Source organism: Psammomys obesus, unplaced genomic scaffold (assembly GCF_907164565.1).
Source record: "Psammomys obesus unplaced genomic scaffold, mPsaObe1.curated_primary_1811, whole genome shotgun sequence".
NCBI classification, from domain to species: Eukaryota; Metazoa; Chordata; class Mammalia; order Rodentia; family Muridae; genus Psammomys; species Psammomys obesus.
In genome coordinates this window covers 39,805,642-39,831,255 of record NW_026596079.1, presented here as the reverse complement: position 1 = coordinate 39,831,255, position 25,614 = coordinate 39,805,642, and the positions used below count along the sequence as shown (strand labels likewise).

General features: G+C 43.2%; 1 protein-coding gene across 2 annotated transcripts in view; it reads right to left on the bottom strand.

Annotated features, from left to right (window-relative positions):
• Ncald (neurocalcin delta) overlaps positions 1–25,614 on the bottom strand; it is a 352,410-nt gene that overhangs the window by 167,312 nt on the left and 159,484 nt on the right. For both annotated transcript variants that reach the window (XM_055626510.1, XM_055626511.1), the window contains exon 3: positions 4,049–4,098. The gene's annotated coding sequence lies outside the window, so the exon portion shown is untranslated. The remainder of the gene's footprint in view (positions 1–4,048; positions 4,099–25,614) is intronic.

Here is a 25,614-nt window from a genome sequence, read left to right as displayed (position 1 = left end):
GGGGAAGGTTGTATTGTGCTCCATTTTCAGAAACACTGTTAGATGGAGTTAGGAAGAAGCAGCATCACTGGGGGCAGGTGGACACTGAACACAGCATTGTGGGATGTTAAACACAATGGGTTATTAAGCTTCAAAGTTCTTGCTTTTGAAGACCTGGTGGTCTCTGGAGAAAAACTGTCCCAGTGGCAAGCAATGTATGAGAAAGATGGGCAGGGAGTTCAGAATCTGGTGTGACTTGAACCTCAGAAAGGGGTCAGATTTGGAGGAGGTAATGGCAGCTTTACCGGAGACAGCAGTCTCAGAGGCAGTACCAGAGAAGGCAAAATAAAGAAATGAGTTGGTAAATACCTCTCTTGCTTTACAATGTAAGCCTGCACTGCCAGGTCCAACTACTACTTGGGTCTACCCAAACACGGAAATCCAACTTGGACTTAATCACTGTCAAGCAAAATGCCATTAGCATGCCCCCAGAAACAAAACCGGATGGCAGAAGTATTGCATGGAGGTGCTAGTCACGCAGTGCTTGAACCCATCTCTTTCCGCAGAAAACCTATAATCCTTGTTTCAGGGAACACATCTAGAACTCTAGTGAGAGGTGTTACCAGATTTATAGGTTAAGATGTGTGTCAAATAAATCTGAGGAAACTGTTGGGCAAGCCTAAGCCCTGCCCAGTAAAGAAATGCATGGAAGACATTTAAGTGACACCGTGGGCCAAGAGCTGAGAGAGATTCTAGGACCTTCCACTGGAGGCAGCCGGAGGAAGATTCGCCCAGCCTCTTCCAGAAGCACCCTGGGCCTCTCTTGAACTTTCCTCTAACAGGAAAGGTTACTTGTATTTACCTTCACTTTATTGTCTGTATGTTTTTAAGAGACACCTTTATTTAATTCCTACAAAGAAAACAACCTGAAGAAGAAAAGAAGGAAGGAAGGAAGCGTTGACCTTTCTGTGATAAATGAGTTATTTCACTGATACCAGTCGCTTAGGCTCTGCTGTTCTGAACAACGGCTCTTTATAGACCCTGGCATAAGAGAGGCCAACACCTACAGCCTGAGGCTTACTGTGAGTGAGTGGGGAAATCTAGGAGGAGATTTGGAAAGAAGAGAAGGGATGCAGGCGAATCCTGAGAATCCTCTTCCACTTCAAATGTCTTAATGAGTAACCGCAACGTGTGTTTCCCTTTCGCCTTACCTTAGCCACCTCATCGAAGCAGCTGCTGTCTGAGTCCTAAATAGCAAAGACCTCTTAACTGTGTCCCTCACAGGCTCTTAGTGACCTCAGCGGCGACTCACAGACACAACGATCATGTGACTCAAGCCCACCCACAGATGCTGGCAAAGTCCTGAGTTCAATTTCAGCCACACTGGGCAGGTGCACTTCTGATGCATGATCACACAGTAGGGATTTTGAGATGATTTGTTTATTGGGAGCCAACAGACCAAAACGAGAAAAACAAATAAACAAACAAACAAATGAGATGTCAAATATGCAGGTGGTGGTTATAATAATCAGGGGAGCAACATGGTCACACCATATTTCTAAAAATGGACTCAGAAATTGCGATACGAAGTCTGCAAAAATGAGTAATACATTTAAAATACACAACTTTATAAGTATCATGCAAAGCATGAGACATACAACTTCAACTGCAGCATTCTATTAATTAGCTATTAGTAGACAGAATTTTGAAATGAAAGTGTAAAAAAAAAAAACCCAAAAGGCTTTAAAATAAATAGCCATGAAAAGCTAGCAATGCTATTATATTATTTGAACTTTAAGGAAAGAAGTTCTTAAAATTCTTAAATTTGGTTGTCATGGAGTCAAGAGCATATGTATGTGTTAAAAAAAGACTAGTCAGAGAAATAAGATATTTAAGAACTATCTCCACATATTTTTTTGAGTCCTTGATCTTCATATAATCCCAGCTCTCATCTGATAATTTTGAGAAGCATTATAAGTTGTTGACAACTTTGCGTGGGGGTTGGGGGTTGGGCACAAAAGCCATTTGTTTACCTTTGGCTATAATCTGTTTGAAAGGTGTTTCTCTAAACCAGTGCCTGGTTTGTTGATGTTTTGAAAGAGAGGTATATTTCACTTTTAAAAATAATTTTTATCAGCATTTATAAATCAAGATTTTGTAGAATCATTATGAAGATGGACTCCAAGCTCAGCTTCCCAAGTGTTAACATCATCTGTTAATAAGGGTCCGTATCATAGGCAATTAACCATAAACCATGCCATAATCACATTGCTGACTAACCACCACACTTTAGTCAAACTTTCTAGCTTTATGTCCTATCCATGTCCTGCCTCTGTCCCAGAGTCAACCCGGAACATGATAGGACATTTGGTTAGAAAGTTGGTTTAGGCATCTGCCTGGGACAGCTTCTCATATGTCACTTGCTTTTAATTACATTGATGGTTTTGAAGAGTACTGGCCAAACAGACAAATATTAGAGTTTGTCTTATGTTTTCCTCGTGATTAGAGTCAGGGAGCATGTGGGAAGAAGAGTCACAGAGGCCAAGCGCCTTCTTGCTACAGGTCACAGATGCCTCTTACTAATGCCAGGGGCATCCACCATCCCTGATGTGAACTGCGATTCGCTGGGGGAGGGGAGACAGCAGAGAGCTTGCCTGGAGGGGCAAAGCTCTGGTCTCAGCCCTCCAGAGAGAAAACATTCCTTTCTGAAGTAGCATTTGCCAGGCTCTGCCATAGTTTTTCCAGCCTTCCCATTCCGCACTCTTTGGAAGAAAATCACCCTGTGTAGCCTGGGCTGTGCCTCCTGGCTGTATATTACCTAGGATTCTTCTGCAGGGTTGAGGGGCAGGGGCTCCATCATTTATTTATCCATCCACCCAATCACTGACATGAGTGTAGCTATGTATCATTCACTTTAAGTTATTGTTCAATGCTAGTTTATTTATTATATGGACCTCTTGTACCTGGGTCCCATTGTTTGTGAGGGGGAGGTGGGGTGTTTTTTTACTTTTTCTTCAGTTTCTGACACTGTTAGATACTCTAAGCTCATCTTGCATATTTCTTGCCCTAGTCTTAATCAACACTTTCTCCAAGGAACCCTGCTTTTAATGCAGAACAGAACTGGAAGCCAGGGTCTAAGCAGGAGTGTGCTCTTGTTATGAGGCTGTCAGTGCTCCTAAATCAAAGCTGAGCTCAGGCTCCTCACAGGACCTACAGAGAGTGCTATGCTCATTCATTTTCTGGACATGATAGCTCACACACATAATTCCAGCACTCAGTAGGTAGAGACAAAAGAATTGTTGTGAGTTCAATGCCAGTTTGGGCTGCAAGGTGACTTTGGAACCAGCCTGAGCTGCAGAGTGAGACTCTGTCTTGAAAAAAATGCAGAGAACAAAACCATATAATTTTTAACAAGTATTTTGAAAAAGAGATTACTGACCTTGCTAGAGCATTTTGCAAAGAAAAGCTGAGTTAAGTATTGCAATGGTATTGTGCCTGCAGGCGAGACAGTGCTATTAGACCCACTTTAAGAGTGAGGAAACCAAGTCACAAAGAACAGCAGACATTTGCACAGCTGTTAAGTGGTGGAGCCAGCGATAAAACCCAAGCACCTAGATCCAGATTTGGCACACTTCCCCCACTCCATATTGCCTCACAGTAGAGGTCGGAGGGCTCACAGAGCTGCTATCTCAAGCTGCTGAGTCACTTAATCCACCTGTGTATTTTCAAGACATATATGTACCCAATAAGTGCCATATGTTGCTATAATTTATGCCTGACACCATTTGAAATACCTCTTGGCTTATGACCCAACTTAACATGACAGGGAGGTTGCTCTGATGTGTCCCTGGAGAGAGTCTGAGCCCTAATTCTTTTATCTCTGTCCATTTATTAGTTCTATTGACTTTAAAGGGGTGGCTTAGTGTCTCTCCAATACATAAAAGCCCCACGCTTTATGCTGCTGTTCACTGATAAAAAAAAATTAAATAAAACGATTTTTGTGAAAGCCATTGAACAAAACCCAGGTTCCCACATGGTGCTAAGAAGAGAATTCTAAATGTGCACTTACTTTGTGTGTGTTACTTTCAGGTGGCTGTACCAGACCAGACTTAAGATGATCTGAAAGAAAGACAAAACAGAAGTGAGTAAAAACACCTTAAAGGACACGTCCTTACCTTGTGCGAGGGGCGTGCTGCAGGATTGGTTTTGTTGTCATTAATGCACTTTGGGAAAGGATTGCAGATCAACAAAATAGAACAAAAGACAGAGGCCAATACCATGGGAGTCTGGGATTGCTCCTTCATATTTATAGGCTTCTAAGAAAGGGATAAAGCACTGAAAAGAAAGGATGCTGGAGAAGATGGGTCTTCATGGTCAGCTCCTAGCACTCAAAGAGATGCTTTCCACATATGTAAAACAATGCAATGAGAACTCACAATAGGACCAGTCCACAGTGCTGAGGAGATAACTCAGCCAGTAAGGAGCTTATCTCACAAGCATGCGAACCCGAATTCCATGCCCAGAATCCTCATAGAAAGCCAGGCATGATGGCACACACTTGCAAACCAGTGCTGCAGAGGCGACAGGGACAGGCAGATCCCTTGTGGCTTGCTGGGAGTAGCCTAGCTTACCAGTGAGTTATGCTCAAATGAGAGACTGGCTCAAAATCTAGGTGAACGGCTCTGCGGCTCTGGGGGAATGACACCCAAAGCTGTCCTCCGGCCTCCGCACGCACATTGCATACACATGGACGTGCACCTGCATACAGGCGTGTACATGCACAAGCACATACACACACACACATATAATTGTTTTAAGTCAGTAGGGAATGGTAGATGGTTCAGTGGATAAAAATCCTATTGGAGAAGACTGGTGAGCTAGGTTTCAACCGAGGAACCCATGGTGGAGGCAGATAACCAAGTGCAGAGAGTTCATCTCAGAAGGAAGAAATGATCCGGGTGAGCAGCCTGGGAGAAGACTCACTCAGCAAGTCTGAGGGAGAGAGCTTTGAGGTGGCTGTGGCCTGCAGCCCATCACTAATGGACACATGTCTGGTGTTTAAGTCTTCTCTTCAAAGGAAGGGCATTTTAACACCTCTGCGGCCACCAGTCTAGACAACCTAATTCATCTCTATAACACGGTTCCAAAGCTAGCAAGAGGGCCAAAGCCCTCTGGGAAGGTCTGCTTTAAAACCCCAGCTGACATCATTGGATTGCTAAGCATCAATGCTACTTTTATTGGGAATAAAAATCCCAAGGATTGTATAAATGTTTTTATGTCTAAAGGTCCTTTATGAATTTTTAAAATTGAGACATCAATTGTAATAATTCAACATGAAAAGGTAACTCAACTGACATGTTAGAAGACATGACTACTATGGACTTGGTGATGTGCTGGTTGTTGTCACTAGCTCTTTGGTCAACCAAAGACTCTTCTGAGAAGTTAACGGAGAACTGAATACTATTGAAACAGAGCTCATTGCTTTAGCAGAAGCCGAAGCTTTGACTACACAGGAGAGGCCATGTATTTCGTCGAGGCAAAACACTGAGCCTCTGCATGCTCCAGAAGTGACAGGTATTGTTTTATTTTTAGTTTCAGCCAGCTAATAACTCTGATTTAAAACAGATTTTTGTGTCTTTCTTACTCACAGTCTATACATTTAATAGATATTGCCGGAAATGTTTGGCTTAAAAAAAAAGAATTGGGGCTGGAGAGATGGCTCAGAGGTTAAGAGCACTGGCTGCTCTTCTAAAGATCCTGAGTTTGAGTCCCAGTAACCACACAGTGGCTCACAACCATCTATAATGAGACCTGGTGCCATCTTCTGACATGGAACCATACAAGCAGACAGAACACACACATATATACAAACACACACACACACATATAATAAAATAAAATCTAAGAAGAAAAAATCTTTCTAATCACAATTTAGAAATGAAAAAAATGCTAGATGGTTTTTATAGATTGTCTTTCAACTCAAAGTTACTTTGGTGATATCTAAACATTTAATAACTTTAAGAATGACATTCTGAAGATCTTTTTCATTGTTAGGATGTGGAAAAGGATGAAGTAAATCCATAATGATTTATACATTAAAATATATGGAGTGAAAAAAAAATATATGGAGTGCTCTGTTTCAGGCTGGATTTATAGGAGATAGGGTTAAATGAACTGATAGGGAGAATGAACTGACCTGCTGTGGAGACCATTGCCTTCACCAGCATCAGACCTGACAGTGCCAACCTCACCCCCAGCTAAGCAGGAAGCTGGCCGGTGTGCTAGCAGCACAGGCCAGAAGTCTGTCTTTTCTCTAAGCTTCTGCACAATCTTCAGAAATCCTCACAGACCACAGTGCATTAAAACCACATTCTAAGTGAGTATATGCTGTGTGTGTCTTTCCGCTTCTGGGATACCTCACTCGGGATGATCTTTTCTAGTTCCCACCATTTGCCTGCACATTTCATGATTTCCTTGTTTTTTAGTTACTGGTTCCATTGTGTAAATGTACCACAATTTCTATATCCATTCCTCTGTTGATGGACGTCTGGGTTGTTTCCAGGTTCTGGCTATTACAAATAAAGCTGCTACAAACATGGTTAAGCAAATGTCCTTGTTGAGTACTTGAGCATATTTTGGATATATGACTAGCAGTGGTATAGCTGGATCTTGAGAAAGCACTATTCCTAATTGTCTGAGAAAGCGCCAGATTGATTTCCAAAGTGATTGTATAAATTTACATCCCCACCAGCAATGGAGGAGTGTTCCCCTTTCTCCACATCCTCTCCAGCATGTGTTGTCACTTGAGTTTTTGATCTTAGCCATTCTGATGGGTGTAAGGTGAAATCTCAAGGTCGTTGTTTTGATTTGCATTTCCCTGATGACTAAGGACATTGAGCATTTCTTTAAGTGTTTCTCTACCATTCTATATTCCTCTACAGAGAATTCTCTAGACATATAATATAGGGTAAACATACTAAAATCTGCACACCTAAAGAAGCTGAGCAAGAAGAAGGACTCTGGGTAAGATGATCAATCCTCACTCAGAAACACAAGCGGGATGGACATTAGAAGAAGGAGAAAATAAGAAACAGGACAGGAGCCTACAATAGAGGGCCTCTGAAAGACTCTACCCAGAAGTGTATCAAAGCAGATGCTGAAACTCATAATCAAACTTTGGGTAGAGTGTAGGGAATCTTAGGAAAGAAGGGGGAGATGGTAAGACCTGGAGAGGACAGGAACTCTACAAGGAGACCAACAGAACCAAAAATTCTGGGCCAAGGGGTCTTTTCTGAGACTGTTTCTCCAACCAAGGATCATTCATGGATATAACCTAGAAACCCTGCTCAGATGTAGCCCCTGGCAGCTCAGTATTAAAGTGGGCTTCTCTAGTAAGGGGAACAGGGACTGTCTCTAACATGAACTTAGTGGCTGGCTCTTTGATCACCAACCCCTGAGGAGGGATCAGCCTTACCAGGCCGCAGAAGAGGACAGTGCAGACAGTCCTGATCAGGCCTGATAAGCTAGGGTTAGATGGAAGGGGAGAAGGACCTCCCTTATCAGTGGACTTGGAGAGGAGCATGAGAGGAGATGAGGGATGGAGGGTGAGATGGGGAGGGAGTGAGAGAGGGGGCTGCGGCTGGGATACAAAATGAATAAACTGTAATTAATATATATAAAAAATTAAAATTTAATTAAAAAAAAGAAACTGCATTCTATTTTACCCACTCTTTTTTCCAACATCAATGAGAGAATGGACAAGGTGGGGTTGTAAGAGAGAACTAATTTATGTAGGCTGTCCTTTGACTTCCACAAATGCATGAGCGCATGAGCGCATGCACACACACACTAATTCAATATATATGCTATATATACATAGAGAAAGAAAAATTTTGCAGGCTATGTCACATTTACAGTCCTCCAGATGTATCTAAGTGCAGAGAGGTGGGGGCTTTCAAAGGTGATTACATCATGAGGGCTTTTCCCTCCTAAGTGGAACAAAGGCTGTTATAAAAGAGCAACACAGGGCACTCAGCCTTCTTCCTCCTGTCCCTTCTTCCAAGTGAGACTCAAGGGAAATGGTAGCCCTCACCAGACACTAGAGTTTCCAGTACTTCCTTGATCTTAGCCTTCTCAGCCTCCAGAACTATGAAAAATAATGCTTATTCTTTACAGCAACATGAGAGAGAGCGAATTGTGTCCATGTTAGTCACCGTGCTCACCATCATGACCAAATGTCCAACAGAAGTAACTTAGAGGAGGAAGGATTTATTTTGGCTCATAGCTTCAAAGAATACAGTCCACTGTAGGGAAGGTAGTGGGGAAGCTGTGGCTCCATCTCTGATGGTGGAAGTGTAAGAAGCTTTTGTCTTGACTGACAGGAAGCTCAGGCCAGGACTAGAAGTGTTATTGCCTTCAAGGCCTGCCCTTAGCAACCCACTTACACTGGCTGGAGCACAGTCTCAAAGGTCCCCTGATCTCCCAAAATAGTACCAGCGCTGGCCACCAAGTTTTGAAACACCTGCAACAGGGGCAGGAGAGACATTTCACATTGGAAGTATTCTGTTATGTGCCTTTCTAATTTACATTACGACTCTTCAGGGAAGGCAAGAGGGTGAAGAAGAAAAATTCAAGAGTGGCTGTCAGGAAGTCTGAGGTCTTGAACGTCTGTTAAGGGGTTGATCTTAAGCAATCACAGAAAGACCGCTAGCTGTGGAAAGACATAGAGGATAAAGCAATTGTCCTAAATCTATTTCCAGTTGGGTTTAACTTTTCCTTTAAGATTTCTTTTGGGAAGTTTATGATTCATGAAGAAACAAAGAAATGTATCTGTTTAAATTTACCTTTTCAGCAGCCTAGAGTAATTCTTTTCTAATAGTGATAATGCTTACAATACTTTATATTTGCATATGTAAATTTCAGCTTATGTGCTCCTGAAGCTACAGAAGTTGCAAACATCTGAAACAAACACAACTTTGAAAAGTTTTAAATGAGAATTTAAAACTTATGAGAAGATGTATCGTTATGACACTACTTAGACACTATTTGTAGCCCCTTGGTCAGCCATGCTATCCATTCATGCTGACAGTCAGGGAAATCATTTCTGCTCTGTCAGAATTTGTATACAATTTTTCACCCAAAATATGGCATTGTCACATAGCAATATGTTTCTAAAAGTTCTTGTAAACAGCCCATCACTCTTTACATTTTCATGTGATTTAAAATATTTGATAATTTGTGTTTCAAATTCAAGCCTAGTTTTCTCAGGAAGTGGGGAAAGCTTAATATTTATTCATCTGGAAAAAATGTACCATGCTCCAAACACAATTAAACTAAAAACAGATGATATTCCTCCTCCCAGGGGCATTTAGCATAAGCTAAATATACTCACAGCACAGCTGACCATCTCAAACACAGCTACCGGAACCAAAGCTGTGTCAAGGGCATCCCTGTCATTGAAGAAGCATACATCCTGTAAGGTGGGGACCACATCTGAGCATCACACAATCAACCCACTCTGCTCCACTTTAATGGAAGCATCTAATAACTGTTGTCAGTTTTTCTTTCATCTGAATTAAAAATGACCGTGGAGGAAGTATCACAGTACACGTGTGCCACAGCACGCACGACAAGGGCAGAGCAGGACTTCCAGACTTGGTTTTCTTTCCCTTGTGTGTTGTAGGGCTTGAATTCAAGCTGTTGGATTTATGCAGAGGATGGCTTTATCTACGGAGGCATCGCACCAGCACATAAAAACATTTTAAAGGATTTTCTCATCTCACTTTTAGCCCAAGTCCTTAGAAAATGATTAATCTAGCTCTCTCACATTTAGTAAACATGAGCATTAGCTATAGATAGAGTGGATTCTAACTTGCCTTTTTTAAAAAAGGCATTTTGGGCCTGCAAGCACAGCTCAGTAACAAAGTACATGCTTAGCATGCACAGGCCTTTGATCTCCATTACAAACAAAATTAAACAAAAACTTGTTACTGTCATTGTTAACCATTTTCATCGGGGTGAGATCCTCCCAGCGCTGTGATTCACTCTAATGTCACCATTCTGTGACTTAAGTTACACAGTATGGTTATTTTTCTTATTTATATCCTACAGTTGGTCTAAAATCCAGAAAGTATATATGACAAAAAAAAAAAAGTTTAAAAATGAACACAGAGAAACCAAGCTGATTCTAGAGAACAGAGGCTGGCTGCATGGGATTAAAGACAATCAGTAAGCTCCAAAATGTTAGAGGACTTGGAGGGCCCAGATGTTCTTGCCTCTGTCCAGACCGCCTGCAATGAGCTACTCTGGAAATGGCCTGGCTAGATCAGTTAAGAAAATGCCATCACCCAGTGGCCAGAACATAAAGTATCTTATCTAGGGAACACTATGATGCTCATGCCTGAGAGATGCTAGCTCATTATTTATGGCAGTCAAATGAACCAATGAAGTCATCAAAGCAGGATATAGGTGAAAGACAGGTTCATAAACATGGCAACAACCTTCTCTGTCTTATGGTTTTCCATTAGCATTTGGCTGTTAGCCCCAGTACTGCATGATGCTATATATTTATTTTTGGTTGTGTGTCTCACCTCAATAAAAAAGAAATCCTTGAGGGCATAAGAATTTCTTTGGTTCATTGAAGAAAAAAAAAGAAAGAAAGAAAAGAAAGTCTCTGTAAAACAAGCTGATAATTGCCAAGAATTCCATCAACATGTGTTGACTAAATGAATGCGTAAGTGAATCAACATTATAGAAATCATTCAAAAAAGTTTCTTGGAAAGACAGACGGAAATAATGCTATGCTATAAGATAAAGCAATTAAATATGAGCATGGAAGATGCTGAAAACGAAGCGTGTGTGAGAAATCCGTAGAACCCTGGTGATGGTCTGAGGACTTCAGGGAATTCTGTCTAGTCCGCACATAGTCTTCTAGAGCTGTCAGCCGTGGGTCCACATGCTCCTCTGATCGCTATGGACAGACTCAAATGCAAAGCAGGCCATCTGACTCTCTCCAGACATTTAATCTGCAGCTAAAAAGAGCACAAGAGGCTGGACCAATGGCAGCACCTTGGAAAGATGGCTCGTGAATTCTCACCCTTTTTTCTCAAGGCCTATTTGTTTAGTTCTTAACATTCCTTAAGCCACTGATATCCCTCCGATAGCACCTGTTTTTAAAAACTAATTCCAGTCTCTCAGTATACCCCTGTTGACATAGTATATATTTTTATTATTATAGGGGTAATTAAAAGTGTTTTGAAAGGCCTTGCAATGATGAGTTAGTGTTGAACATCAACTGTTCACAATTAGTGGGCTAAATTTCTTATGAGTTGCTCAACTTACTCTCCTGAGCATCTTTGGTAGTAATGATTCTTAGTTTTAAAATGCAAAGACTTAAAGAAGTTCACACATTCAGGCTGGCAACCAGCATCTGCCGAATTTGACTGAGCCACCCTACGTCCTCCCCAAGAGCTCCTGGGCATCCTGAGTCCTAGCATGAATAAATGGAAACGCCACTGATAGCCACGCTAGGCAGGGCCGACATTTAGATAGAGTGGTGGTGGGCCTCTCTAGACAGTGGGTGAAACTAAAGATAGAAACACTAGTTTCCATGTCATTCTCTTTCCAAACTCAATTATTAATGTTTTAATATCATGCAAAAAAAAAAAAACCTAGGGTAACTTCCTACTGAAAAATGTTAAAATGGGTACACAGAGAGACAGTACTAAGCAAATGGTTCCAAAGCTTCTCTTCACCCGAGGGTCCCAGACCTTTCTCTTGTGTTCCAAGGACTTCTGGTTAGTAAGCATCACAGGGGTGACCATCATTGGCTCTCACCCTGCCACTCTCTGTGACCGAGGCTTTCTTATCTTCCTACCTCATATTACCTTTTCACCAATTGTACACATTTATTCATTATTAGCCACTTAGGAAATAATTTTAATATCTGACTATGCCAAGCAACAGGAGTGCACAGTCAGTAAGACGAGTGAAATCCCTGTTCTCACGAAACATAAAACTTAGAAAGAGAAACAGAAGTCTCAATAAAACACATATGCGAAGCATATGTGTGCATTGTTATGATCCGAGAATGAGAAACCAGGTCTGAGATGGAATGTGATGCAGAAAAATCTACGTGGGATAAAGGCTCTGAGTAGGTGTCTTCTGAGAAGTGAAGGTGAGAGGGAGATGATTAGCCGAGGGCTAGCAAACAGCAGTCGGTGTGGGGAGCAGCTCACACGCACGTGGAAAGAGGCCCACCCACACGTGGAAAAGCCTATTCATTCCTTTTAGTTCCCACAACCAAAATACAGCTTAGGGGGGACATTTTCATTGTGGCACATTGCTTCAGAGGTTCAGTCCACTATTGCTTAGCTCCATATTCCTGGGGAGATGACAGGAAGGCCTGGTAGTAGAGGAAATTTTTTGCCTCATGATTGACAGGATGTAGAGAAATAGAAACAGAGAAAGAGGCCAAGGGGAGACAGTGAAGGACCTGCCTTCAGTGACCTGCTTCCTCTAGCAAGGAGGTTTCCACACTTCCCAAAATAGTGTTACCTGCTGGGAAGCAGTATTCAGCATGACCCTGGGAGGGTGCTTTTAATATTCAACCTGTGAGAGCATGGGCCTGGTTGTCTAGAGGTCTGAGAAGTTAGAAGGGGATGGCAGGAACTGAGGCTGGCTGGGTGGGCAGGCTAGTTTAGACTACATTCTGAGTGCAGCGTATTCCATGACTCCCAGAAGAAATCATGTTAGAGAAGGCAGAGCTAAAAATATCATCGGACAGCAATGGTTTGAAGCAGGATGTCCCTGTGTATTGTGTGCCTAAATGACCATTAAAATGCTCTGAGCCTGCAACATTGGCACTCAGACTGGGCTGTGTTTTGGATGGTAAGCAGGGATCTGACTGGAAGGTGATCTTACTAAACCCTCCCAGAGTAACTCCTCTTAATTCAGAAAAATGAGTCAGCCATGGACAACCTCTCCCAGATCCTGTGCCCCCGAGATTACGGCCTTCATTTGTAGCTGAGAATGAACCTCAGAGGGACCCTCCAGCTTACTGGCATAAATACAATCTAGGCTTGTTAAACTCTCAAGCTGGGTCTCACCCACTGACTGAGTTAAACTTTTCTGTGGCTGTGGTAAGACACCATGGCCAAGGCAACTTACGAAGAGTTTATCTGAGGCTTATGGTTTCTGAGAGTCCATGACAGCCGAGGGCTCACATCTTGATCTACAACCACATGGCAGAGAGGAGGCACAACAGAAGCAGGGCAAAACCCATCCCTGCAAGACTACACCTCCCAGTCCTTCCAAACAGTTTACCAACTGGGAAGCAGCTACTTGAATATACTCTGGCGGTTATCCTCATTCAAACCATCAGAGCCATTAAGTCATACTTAATTCTAGGAACATACAGGTCACGGGTGACCTTAAAGAAAGAGCTTGATGGCGTAATGGGGGTGAAATTCTGATAGGAGGGAGGTCTAATAGAAGAACTGAAGGCCATGGGACTGAGCAGTCTGTCAGGAAAGGGACTTTGCAGAACTATTGCTTGTGGAATGGAGACTCTTTATAAAGATGGAAAACAACATAAAATGTATATACATAAAAATGATCAAGAGAAGAAGAGAAAATTAGTGAAGGAAGAATGATTGGGGGCAAGTAGAGGAGCTAAATCCTAGGCAAGGAAGAATGTGGGCTGCTAGGCTCAAGGTCAGGGCAGATGTTCTGAGCCCAGTCTACGCAGTTGATTTTCTTAGGGATTAAAGCAGAAAAACACAACACAGTTTTACCCCAAAACAAGGCAGAATCCAAACCACTGAGGAGGAGGCCTGAGTGTCAGGGCATTTTGCCTGTTATTCTGCTGTGTCCCAGTAGGTTTCCATGTACAACCAGGGTGGGATTTCACAAAAATTCTACAAGGCAATATTTTGTGGGGCTCAGATTAATCCAAGTCTCTCGTTCACTGGTCTGCTGCAGAAGCCTGTCTTGTTTTAATCAGCTGTTATATTCAACCTGAGAAACAAAGATCTAAATCTAAATGTAGGCATTTTAATTTTGCCCCTTCATTAATTTACTCTTCTTGCCTTGAGTTGAGATCATTTTAAATTTCATTTCATGACATTAGATACATCTTCCAATTTCTGCCATTAGTAGATACAATTAGCATATTTTCCGTGTTTTGCTAAATGACAAAACTGTTAACAAACCTCACCCAATAGAACCTGACACTCTCCTAGTGACCTTTTTCTAACAGCCCCCTATCAGCAGCTAAGAACTGTTTGATTTTGTACTTAATGTAGCCCAGTATTTAATGATCACCCACTGTAGCCTTGGTCTCACACCAGCTTCTGGAGCTTCAGCTGCTCTCTTACAGTGTCTGCACTCTGAGGGCATCTATTCTTGGGAAGAGATAAATCATAAAAATTAAATGAACAACAAAATCAGCAGAAATATCTATACATGTGGTAAATTTTTAAAAGCTTTATTTATTTATTATTTACCCAGCATTCTGCCTGCATGTATGTTTGCTTGCCAGAAGAGGGCAGCGGATCCCATTATCGGTGGTTATGAGCCACCATGTGGGTGCTGGGAATTGAACTCAGGACGTTTGGAAGAACAGCCAGTGCTCTTAACTTCTGAGCCATCTCTCCAACCCACATGTGGGAATTTTGATAAAGCAAAACTTTGCTCTGAAGGAGGACCCCAGGAAAGTTTGTCAGTTGTCTACATTATAAAAGACAAGATGTTTATGAAAACCCTAGCCTCTTGGCCTTTTGCCTCTACATTAAACATGACTCGGAAGAACTTTTCTGTAAAAATCTTTAGTGCTTTTGAATCTTTCAAAAAATTGCCTATAAGATATCTGTTCAGTAATTCATCTCAGGTCCTATTTTTTCAATCATGCATTAGTTTCTCATTTGATACCTAACATGTCATCCAATTGATGTCTACTGACAATGACAAATTATTACTACTTATTTTATATTTCTATGTATATAGCATATGAATATAATAGAGTATTTGAACACTTACGTTAAATGTTTTGTGTGTGGTATTACATTTGGCCTTTGTGATTCTCTTATTCCATCAAAGACAATTAGAGAACCTGTCTCTTAGAGATGCTCATTGCCTCCATGTTTCTACCATGCTTTGCTGAAGCTGTAGAGATCTGAATCCAGCAATCTGACTCAAGCCGTAGCTCTCAATTACCACGATTACCACATTCGATGGCGCCTAGGAATCATCTTGTTCTTAAAGAGAAAATCGTGTTCGTGCAGACAAAACCCCAATTTATGGAGTAAGGGCTAAGTAGGCAGACAGCATGGCCCAGCTCAGTCTTGTTATTTAGCTGTCAGTGATGAGCAACCAAGAATGACAGCAGAAATTTGGAAGCGCCAATAAAAGCATGCTACAGGCAAGCACACCTATGACAGGTAAACAACGACAGTGACCTGTGGTGTGTCCTCCAGCCTGAAGCTGATGTCAGACCTTCAGCTTGTGCTGGGCACAGGGTTATGACCTCAGGTTGTCACCTGATGAGTGTCAGCATCTTCTTGTGTTCATTACTGCAAGTCAAACAGTTAAGGATTTCCTCATCCAGCAGATGAAATATAATATGCAATAGATGCCATTATTAGACATCCTGTTAAATCACTGTCAGTGTTTGTCTCCAACTAGGATTACTACACATTGAGAAAAAGCTCAATTTCCCTATCTCTGTACGTTGATGTCAGACGAAAAAAATTCATTTGAGTAATTAAGTATCAGGTCATCAGTGGCTGTCAATAAATGTTCAATGAATTAACCGGGAGCCAGGAAATGGCAGCAACCATATAAATCAGCAGTTATGAAGGAAAGTTCCCCCACAGTGCTGGGGACCGGTGGATAGTATTTCTCTGTACTTAATGGTCTAGTGCATTCAGGACTGTAGAAGTGGGATGCCGGGTCTTTGAAAGGAGAGCACATCATGGCTGTCTGAAGCACAGCTTTAATGAGGCACGCCTCCCTAAATCACACAGAAACTAATTGCACAGGAACCAGCCAAAAGCATTGCTAAGTAGGTTGTCTCCCCAGCTCTTTCAATGACTTAATGATTGTTTTTAATTAATCCTCTCTCTTTATTTGCAAATTGGAGTTTAAAGGCTTTAAAGTAGTGAAGCTTTCCTTCTCATCTGCATTCTGGCTGACAGAAGAGTTTGCTCAGCTAATCCTTTCTTCTCAGAACGACCCCCCCAAACCAAAACCTCTGTTCAACCTATCCAAATAGCTGCATGCTCTGATTTAATTATTAAGGTTTATTATCATTAAGGTAGTGTACTTGTCAACACAGTTTCCTGACAAGGATGGTTGAAGCTGGCTGACTATCTACCATTTGCGAAGTTCTCTGTCTCCACTTGCTATTGTCCTTTGATCCTCATGACAGCTCTATGAGGCGGCTACAATCTTTTAATTTAATTGAAATGTTAAATAATGGCCTTTGAGACAGAACAGCAAGTATGTGACAATGTAATGTCATGTCAGTCTTACTCAAAGCTCCTGAGTACTTTTCCCATCACATTTTTGTATTTTTGTTTAGTTTTGTTTTCAGATTACCCATGACGCCACTCAATACAAAAAAAGCAGCTTTTGTAAGAGAGGTCTTCAGATGCATTTGTTATTATTTTTTATCTTATTTTTCTTTTTAAGCACTTAACATTGTTTCCAAGGTTAAAGCTGTGCTTTTGGAATATGCAGCCACATTTTGAGCAGAGCAAACCTCCCATTTTTAATTTTGAGAGGAGGCTATCTAAGAAGGATGCTTCTAACATGTGATATTCAAATGAATCACAAATACTTTTAGAAAAGTAGTTTTGAGGCAAAGATCCAAGCAAAATTGGTTGTCTTAGGTGGCAATAGAAGGGTCCTGTTAGATCTTAAAAGCCTTCTAACAACAAGACAAGAAAAGCCCTCAAAGAAAATATGGAAATGAGGGGAATCTTTGTGGGATTACGTTATATTATATTAATCATATCATATCACATCATATTATCTTTATAGCTACCACCCATCCAAGGCCCACCCATTGTTGAAACAAAGTTTGGGACATGCTAGAAGACCTCAACACATCACCATCAAGTGATGATGCAAAAAAATTAAATGCAAATATACTAAAAAGCACTGACTGTTGGGGTGGGGATCAAGCATCTTTTTAACCTTCTGGGCTGCAGCTTTTTCCTCCCCCTGAGACTGTGCACACAGCAGCAGGAATGGCAACTATGACACAGCCAGAGGGCAGGATGGTGACAATGAACACAGCAGACAACACAGATGCAAGTCAGGGACAGCACACTGAATAAACAAGAACACAGTCAGTTGATGACAAAGGTAGAAAACTGCACAGAGTTGAGCGGTCCATAAGCAGAGCTTACCTCGCCTGGAATAACCACTCCACCATCACTGAAGTGAATAAAGAATGTGAGGAGAGCCAGAGGCTTCCAAGCAGGATCTTGAGTGGGAGAAATTACCACCAACACTATAAAAATATCTTAGGTGAAATTTAAAAAGAAGTTTTTGTAGGTGGGTTGGTGATCCCTTCCTTCCACTAGGAGTCCTGCCTAATTAGACTCTATGACCCTATCTCCCAGGAGTCTCACTAGAGTCATCCCCACATCCTCCTAGAAGCCCAGCCTGTCTTAGGTCTCCAGCTTGTCTCAGAGATGCCTCACCCACAGTTTCTCTTTTCCCAGCAGGCCTTCTGTCCTCCTGCCCCCACGCTCTCCCGAGGTCTGGTCTCCAACCTCATTTGTCTCTGTGCTGCCTCTCCAGCCTTGTTCCCTCTCTTCGGCCACTTCAGCTGTCTATTCTATTTCCCCTTCTGAGTGAGACTTAAGCATTCTCTCTTAGGTCTTCCTTGTTACTTATCTTCTTTGGGTCTGTACATTGTAGTATGGTAAGTATCCTAAACTTTATGGCTAAAATCCACTTATAAGTGATTATATACCATGTGTGTCTTTCTGAGTCTGGGTTACCTCACTCAGGATGATCTTTTCTAGTTTCATCAATTTGCCTGCAAATTTCATGTTTTCATTGGTTTTAATAGCTGACTAGTATTCCATTGTGTAAATGTACCATAATTTCTTTATCAATTACCAGTGATTTTTTTTTTTTTGAGAAGAGGCAAAATTTCAACTTCCCACCAAGGAAAGGGTTCAATATCTTTAGGATTTTCATATATCAAATAATAACAAATGAAATAAAGATATTCCTTAGACGACATTTGCTTGTGTAGGTTCAGCTCTAAAACATTGTAAACCTCAAGAGTAGACTACATGTCTCATTCATCAGAAGGCTAGTAGAACATCCATCCATTCACTGTCTGCATAAACTAGTGCTTCTCAAAATGTTGACACAAAATATAAACTTGTGAGCCAGATTTCAGAAATAACTGTGTATCTGCCCAACTAATATGCCAGACAAGGGCTCATATTGGGGACTTCATGGTGCACCTGTCATGGCCAACCACCTGCAGAGACACCTGTGAGGGAGAAGGGATGGCAGGTGACACAAAGCAGTGACTGGAAAATGCCAACCCCATGGAAATGAGGGGAATCTTTGTGGGATTACGTTATATTATATTAATCATATCATATCACATCATATTATCTTTATAGCTACCAATTCCTGTAGCAATTCCTGAAATGTCATCATTTAGTGTCCATTCTGCAGTCATTAAAATTTCCCAGGCACAGGCCAAATAGTTTAAGGTAGAAAAAGATATGCCTTGTGTAAGAAAAACCATAACCAGATTATAAAATGATATTTATTTCTTCCCTCCATACCTGGATTTTAATTTTTTCTAGTGAAGGACTCTAGTTAGACTCTATTTGAATGAGACATCTTGTGGATAAAACTTTTTTTTTTCCAAAGCAACAGTTCTTCATGGTGGAAGGTGGGATTTCATTTTCAACCATGGGTATAAAATTGACATTTGAAACCAGTCAAATATTTTACAGAAAGTGGTGTGAACAGGAGAGGGATCAAGCCTCATTTGACAGCATTCATCTCAAATGCTGCCAACAGCTTTTCAGCTAAGGGAGCTTTGCACCCGCCCTCGCTACCAGCTCGCGTGCCCAGTCGCACTTGAGAAACCGTCTGGGCGGTGGAAAGAGGCAGGTGTCCACACAGCAGAAGCCCCGACCCCCTGCTGCAGACCCTTCACTGCAAGTTAACTGACTCTGAGACCGCAGACCTCGCTGCGCTGTGGCAATTTCTCACTTTACCTAGTCTCAAGCCATGAATTCCCCACTCTTGCCTATAAATTTCAGAACAGAAAACAGACTCCAAGCAATGACAACACAGGTGGAAAATGCTGTGAGCAGAATGATCAATGCATGGTGGGAATCCAGGGGCGAGTCAGGCCCTCCCCCAGTCTGCGGGGAGAACAGCAAATGCAGCCTAATGGGGCTGGGGGTGCAACTCAGTGGCAGAGAACTCGACTCGAATGCACATGGGAGCAGATTTGATCCCCAGCACTCCACGGAGACATACTGCAAGGTAACAACTTTCACCCAGTCTTTATAGAGGGCTGACTTTGGGGTAGTCAGGATTCCAAATGCTTTTCACATTTTTCCTAGGAGAATTCTTACAAACCAATAAGATATATAATATATGTGACATTCATTACAGGCTCTCTTCTAAGGGCTTTGTCTCCGTCTCATTCAATCCCTACACACACACACACACACACACACACACACATTTGACATATATCTATATATATCATCAATGTTATATAGATGAAGAAACTGAGGTCCTGAGCACATTCCTTTTCAGTAGGTCATGCAGCTAGCAGGCATGGTTGAGCAGCCCTTTGAGGCCAGGTGCTTGTGACAGTAACATATTACAATACACCAATATATAGTTTTATCCAACACTGCTCTGTATTTGCAGATAAAGTACTGCTGGGGCCAGAGAGGTGGCCTGCAGGTTAAGGGCATCTGATGCTCTTTGCTGAGGACCTCGGTTTGCTTCCACCTCCATGAGATCCAACACCCTCTTCTGGCCGCCACAGGCACTGTATGCACGCGGTGCACATACACAGGTGTAAGCAGACACACACACCCACAAAACCAAACCAAACAGATCATTTTTGTTGCTTTTTAAAGCGAGCATTGCTGGTGAGTGGGGGACTAGATATAAAATGCAGGTGGCTTGCCTGCAGAGCCTAAATTCCACCAACAGTCACTTGCTGCCATCTTTTGTAGATTCAACTTTTGACATAATCCAGAATGCTAGGAAACATTCTTTTTGTACTTTGCAGGGGGCATTAGGGTGGAAGGGCACCAGCCCCTCTGCCTGCCACCAGAAGTCTCTTATTACGAGCCTAACTGGATTCTAGCTAGTCCAGTCTGCAGCAGAACAGCAGCAGCTCAGAGCACAGTCTGAGCCCAGCGTCGCAGCAGGACTAGCACTCAGCCAAGCCTGCCACAGTGGGCAGAGCCAAAGCCGCCTCACGTTCAATGAGCGCAAGCAGGTGGTCTACAGGACTTGTCCTGGGTGACCCTCACAGGGGACGCCAACTAGTTCTTCCCGTGAGGCTAATGTTGGCAGTGCCATCCTCCCCTCTAAGGAAGCAAGCACTGGAATGAGTGGAGGCGACGATACGCCGCACTGTTAGATGCCTTCAGCTCCGTTTCCTCCGAGTTGCCGCTACTCAGCAGCTCACGCTTACACTTTCTTCATAGACCAGCCTTTTGCTCCTTAATAAGCTCGAGTGCCTCAAAGTGTTATAGGCTGTTCTAGTGCAGGAGGGGGACACCCTCAGATTTTCTAGGTTAGAATTCAAACGCAAGGCATGTGGAAGACAGTGGGGTGGGAACGGCCTGCCGTGGTGTGGGAAAGCAAAGGCAGCTGGCTGAAGTCAAGGAACCGTGGGAGTGGAAGAGGCCAGTGGTGAACAGTCTTTAGTCAGTGAGACCCCACTATGGTGGCATTACTGGCCTCCTCCTGCCCCACTGGCCCAGCTTCTGTCCTCTGTGTCCTAACAGCTGACTTCTGCAGCTGTCCCTGAGGGCCTTTACCCATTGGGCAATGCCAACTAGAGATGACACAGGAGATCAAGGGCAGGGCAGCCCTGCCACGCTGCAGGCACGCCTTGCACCATGCTCTTGGGTGGCTGCGCCTCCCCCACAGGGCCTCTGCAATGATGCTCTTCACACGGCCGCTTCTCCCAGGCTTCTGCTTTTACACCCTCTCACAGTAGTGTCTCACTGTTGCAGGTATCTGAGCAACCCACCTGCTTCTCCTCCTGCCTGTGCCTCCACAAGTAGTTCCCTAATTAAACCATCCCCCAAACTCAGGCCTTGCACCCTCTTGTTGCATCAGAAATAGTGTGTGGCATACAGAAAATGCAGAGAGAAACTGACCACGAGAGCAGTGTCCATGTTCTTCATAGGGGATGTGAGGAACTGTCTCACTCTGCATGCGTGTGTGTGTGTGTGTGTGTGTGTGTGTGTGCCTGCATGCCAGTGTGTGCTCCTGTGTGCCATTGTAAGTGGAGGCCAGGAGTCAGCATCAGGGCTTTCCCCCATCATGCTCCTCGTTATAAAATGTACTTAGATCCACGAAGGTGTCAGTGTCTTTGCCGTGAGTGTGTTGTTAGGCCTGAGGCCGCGCCTATTCTCTAGGAGGAGCACGGACTTTCTCTCAGCTCACACACCGAAAGCTTTGCCCCTTTTCCTGGGCCCCTTTTCCTGGGCCCCTTTTCCTGTTTGCCTCTTTCATCTTTTCACCTGGGATGGCCTAAGAAGGACTCTGTGAACCCCAGTACCAGAGGCAAGAGTCAGGGTGCCAGTTTGTTAGGTTCAAAGAACAAAGTAAGGAGCTATGCCTTTCCTAATGACAAGGTCCATTAAAACTGCTGCTTTTACATCAGGCCCTTATCAAGGCCCCATGGTGTGCAAGGCATCATGCTAGACTCTGCAGAGAAGGCTTGGGGGGGGGGGGGGTGAAGGCAAGGGAGGAGGGAGGGGCTAAAACGGGGAATGGACCAATCAGTGAAAAGGTATGCAAATAGGCTTCTAAGTATAAATCCTGCCAAAATAGTTCATAGGCTCGAGATAGGAGGGTAACAGGGTCCATAGACAGCTTCTTCCCCATTGGAAGGCTGGACCTGCTGTTGGCCACAGGATTCACGTGTAAAAAGAGGAGACTTCATATGGGTAAAAGAGATTAATCCACAGTGAATGTGGAGCAAAGTGTGTAACACACGTGTTTAGTAAAAGCACCTGGGTGAAGTCTGTGCAGCCCGGAACCCCCAACAACATGCCTCCTGCTACTGAACACAGACGAGGCTGGATAATTATGCACTTGGCTGTCAAGTTTTAATATGGTGAAGGTGAGTGCAACCCTCACACCATGATTTCAAGATTTTCTAAGTCTTCTGCCAAGCAAGGATTTTAGTGTTCCAGGTGTTGCGAAGCAAAGCTGAACAGGCGCCACCTGGACAGGGCAGGCTGGAGGAAGAGAAGAAAGCTCCCGGGTAAGGCTCATGAGTTTCGCCTAAGGAGCAGGAGGTTGTTTTAACTTAGGTGAAGACAAGAATAATTTGGATCAACAACTCTGGGAGCCAAGAGAGAAGAGGCGAGTGTTGGACTTGTGGTCCTCGATGCTTCCTGGACATAGTGCGCTGAGAGCCTCCCAAACGCCCATCTCTCTGACCACTGTCTCATCAGCATCTTGCTGCTCTAGGGATACAAGCCGTCTGAGCTAATGCGTTATGAAAGAGGAGGAGGAGGAACATCTTTCTACTTCCTTCAGTTTCCCAATGTCTTGACTAAAGCAGAGATTTGTCTCCAGTTTGTCTTCTCACTTGGTGATCTGACCTACTACAGACAAAAAGCATTGAAATTTGGGGGGTCTTATTTGGTAATTTATAGCTTTTGATGTTTTTATGTAACATTAAATATTCAATAAATAGAGCTTTGTTATGTGCCAAACATTTTGTTAGTTTCAAGGAGTAATGATCTGGACCCACATGGAGCCTTCAGGGATTTACAGTGTAGCCACAGAGACGGACAATTAAACTAGCAATTGTAATAAATTAGCGTGATCAAAGGTGCTTACAGCCTCCAATGTCAAGGAAGGAAAAATTTTGTCTTTAAATGAATATCTAAAGAAGGCAAAGACCTGGATGTGAAAAGCTAGCAGATGAGGGAATAAGGCTGTTCTCAGGCCCAGCCACACAAGCTTTCTCCAAAAGTGATGTTAAAAGATGCTCACTTTGGCTGTTGAAAAAGATGGAAGTATGAGCAGGAAGGTTCCCCCACCAGCCTTGGGAGCCAAGGTGAGGAAGACGGCTTTATCTGAAGGTCACTGGGAGGCTTTCAAGGGTTGTAAGCAAGAAGGTTCATGGTTGGTTTCATGTTGTGGATAGAGCTTGTTTTCCGCAATGTGAGGTATGGGCCAGAGAAATGCAAAGAATGGAGAATGGTCACTTGTAGATGACACAATAACCCAGCTATTGATATGGACTAGGGCATTGCCTAAAGATAGACACATGGGCACTGCTGAGCAGTTTAGGTAAGGGGGAATGATACACTGGTGAGCTAGATGGATACAGAGATGAATAAGGACATTGAAGGTCATTCTCATGCCTTGTACCTGCCTGCCTCAGTGAAGCCTGCAGAAATAGTAAGAAGAAACATCATTAGTAAGTTTTACTTACAAGGACTTGGAAGTGCTTTCAAGGTACTCAAGTAAAGACAATAGCAGCTGGATCAATCTCTCTGGGAAAGAGAGGCCTGGGTTGGACAGAAGTAAGGGATATATTAGCAGATAGATGATGGTGTGGCTTCCATGACAAATGTCCCCCAGGGGCTCATGTGTTGGACATGTGGTGTCCAGCTGGTAATGGCATTTCAAAGGGTTTTAGAACCTTTAGGAGGCAGAACTCTGGTGGAGAAAGTAGGGCATGAGGGGCAGGCCTTCTGAGCCCAGCTCCAGTTCTTGTCCTCATACTGCTTCCTGACTGCAAACTCCACCTGATCAGCTGCCTCATACTCCCACTACTGTGTCCTTGGTGATGGACTTGATCCTCTCTTGAACTGTACTCCAAAATCAACCCTTCCTCCCCTCAGTTGCTTCTTGTTGGGTGTTTGGCCATAACAAAAAGCAAAGTAACTAATCCAGTTACTTTGGCATTTAAAGCCATGGATACAGAGCATGTGTGCAGGAGAGGATACTGGGAAAGAACCCTAGCCTGCAGTGAGCCTCGGAGGAAGAAGAGCCGAGGAAGAGATGGCACCAGAGCCACAGTGTGGGTGGTGCTACCCTGGAAGCAAGCTGCTGGTGGCTGCACCCTGGCTGCACTAGTCAATGAGGGGGTCTTCACCACCACACTTAACTTCCCGAGCCTCAGTTTCCCTCATTTTAAAGCAATAGCAATAGCACTACTATAACACCCACTTCATCATGTTGCTCTGAGGAGATGCCCCGATACTTGCAAAGTGCCTTAGAACATGGCCTGCCACGTGACAGGTCCCTGCCAGGAGTTTATTTTTAAGTGTTTCTGATAGTAAACAAATTGCAGCATCCATTCAGTTTGCAAGGAATAGTGTCCCCAGACAGTAGAAGGCTCCTAACATGGGCTGCTCGCATCTACCTACTTCCTACTGATAAGCTGCTGATATTATAGTCACAGGCACTCCAGATCAGACTTGCCTTTGAAAGAGTGTTTACTTAACAAACAGATCTCCTTTGTCCCTGTATTTCCCCAACAATCCAACAAGCAACGAGACTTAGCTCTCCAACTGAGAGCATATGGAGCATAATGGCCAAATGGGAATTTGAACCCAAGTTTTTTGGTTGCAGGTCATCCCATTCTTCTCTTTCTTGGAAATGTTTGTGGGTCCCGTCTCCCCAGCACTACAAAATGTTTTGAGATGGTTTTCTCTACAGCAACTCCTGCCAGGTTTGATGTATACCCGTAGTGCCATCAGAGAGGCTGTGGGTTAAATGACGTTTTTGTATTTGTATTGCCATGTTCTCATCCTTCTTCCTCCCATCTGAACAATATGAAATGCCAGTGGGTAATCCCTGTAAATACCAAATCGTAGCTCAAACCATGGTGTGTAAAGGATTCTTGGCCCTGTTACTTATAAACTTGGGAGGAAAAGAGTAAAGGCAGTCAGAGAGACTGAATAGGCATATTTTGGATTCTTTTCATTTGTCTTGGATCTCAGAAAATCTACCAGGTGTGTGTGTGTGTGTGTGTGTGTGTGTGTGTGTGTGTGTGTGTGTTTGTACACGGCCTAAGTTTTAAGGCTCAGGTTCAGATAAAATATAATACTCTATGGTCAGAACTCCAAAGAGATAGATGGTATCTTTAAATATGTGCTTATGTACACAAGGCTGAGTCAAAAGGGTTACTCTGCAGTAACGCTGTGTTCTTACAATCCAGACTGAGAGGTGAGTCACTGTGCCATTAGGCACTTCATCAAAGTTCCTCTACTTGGTTGTCTCCGGGCAACATGCAGCTCAGAGTAGCCACAATTAAAGCTAGAGTAGCTGGGTGGGAAAGGTCGCTCATCATTACAGTGTCAACAAAGAGCCAGGTGGGAGTGATGATGGATTGAAAGTAGACATTTAGCCTTA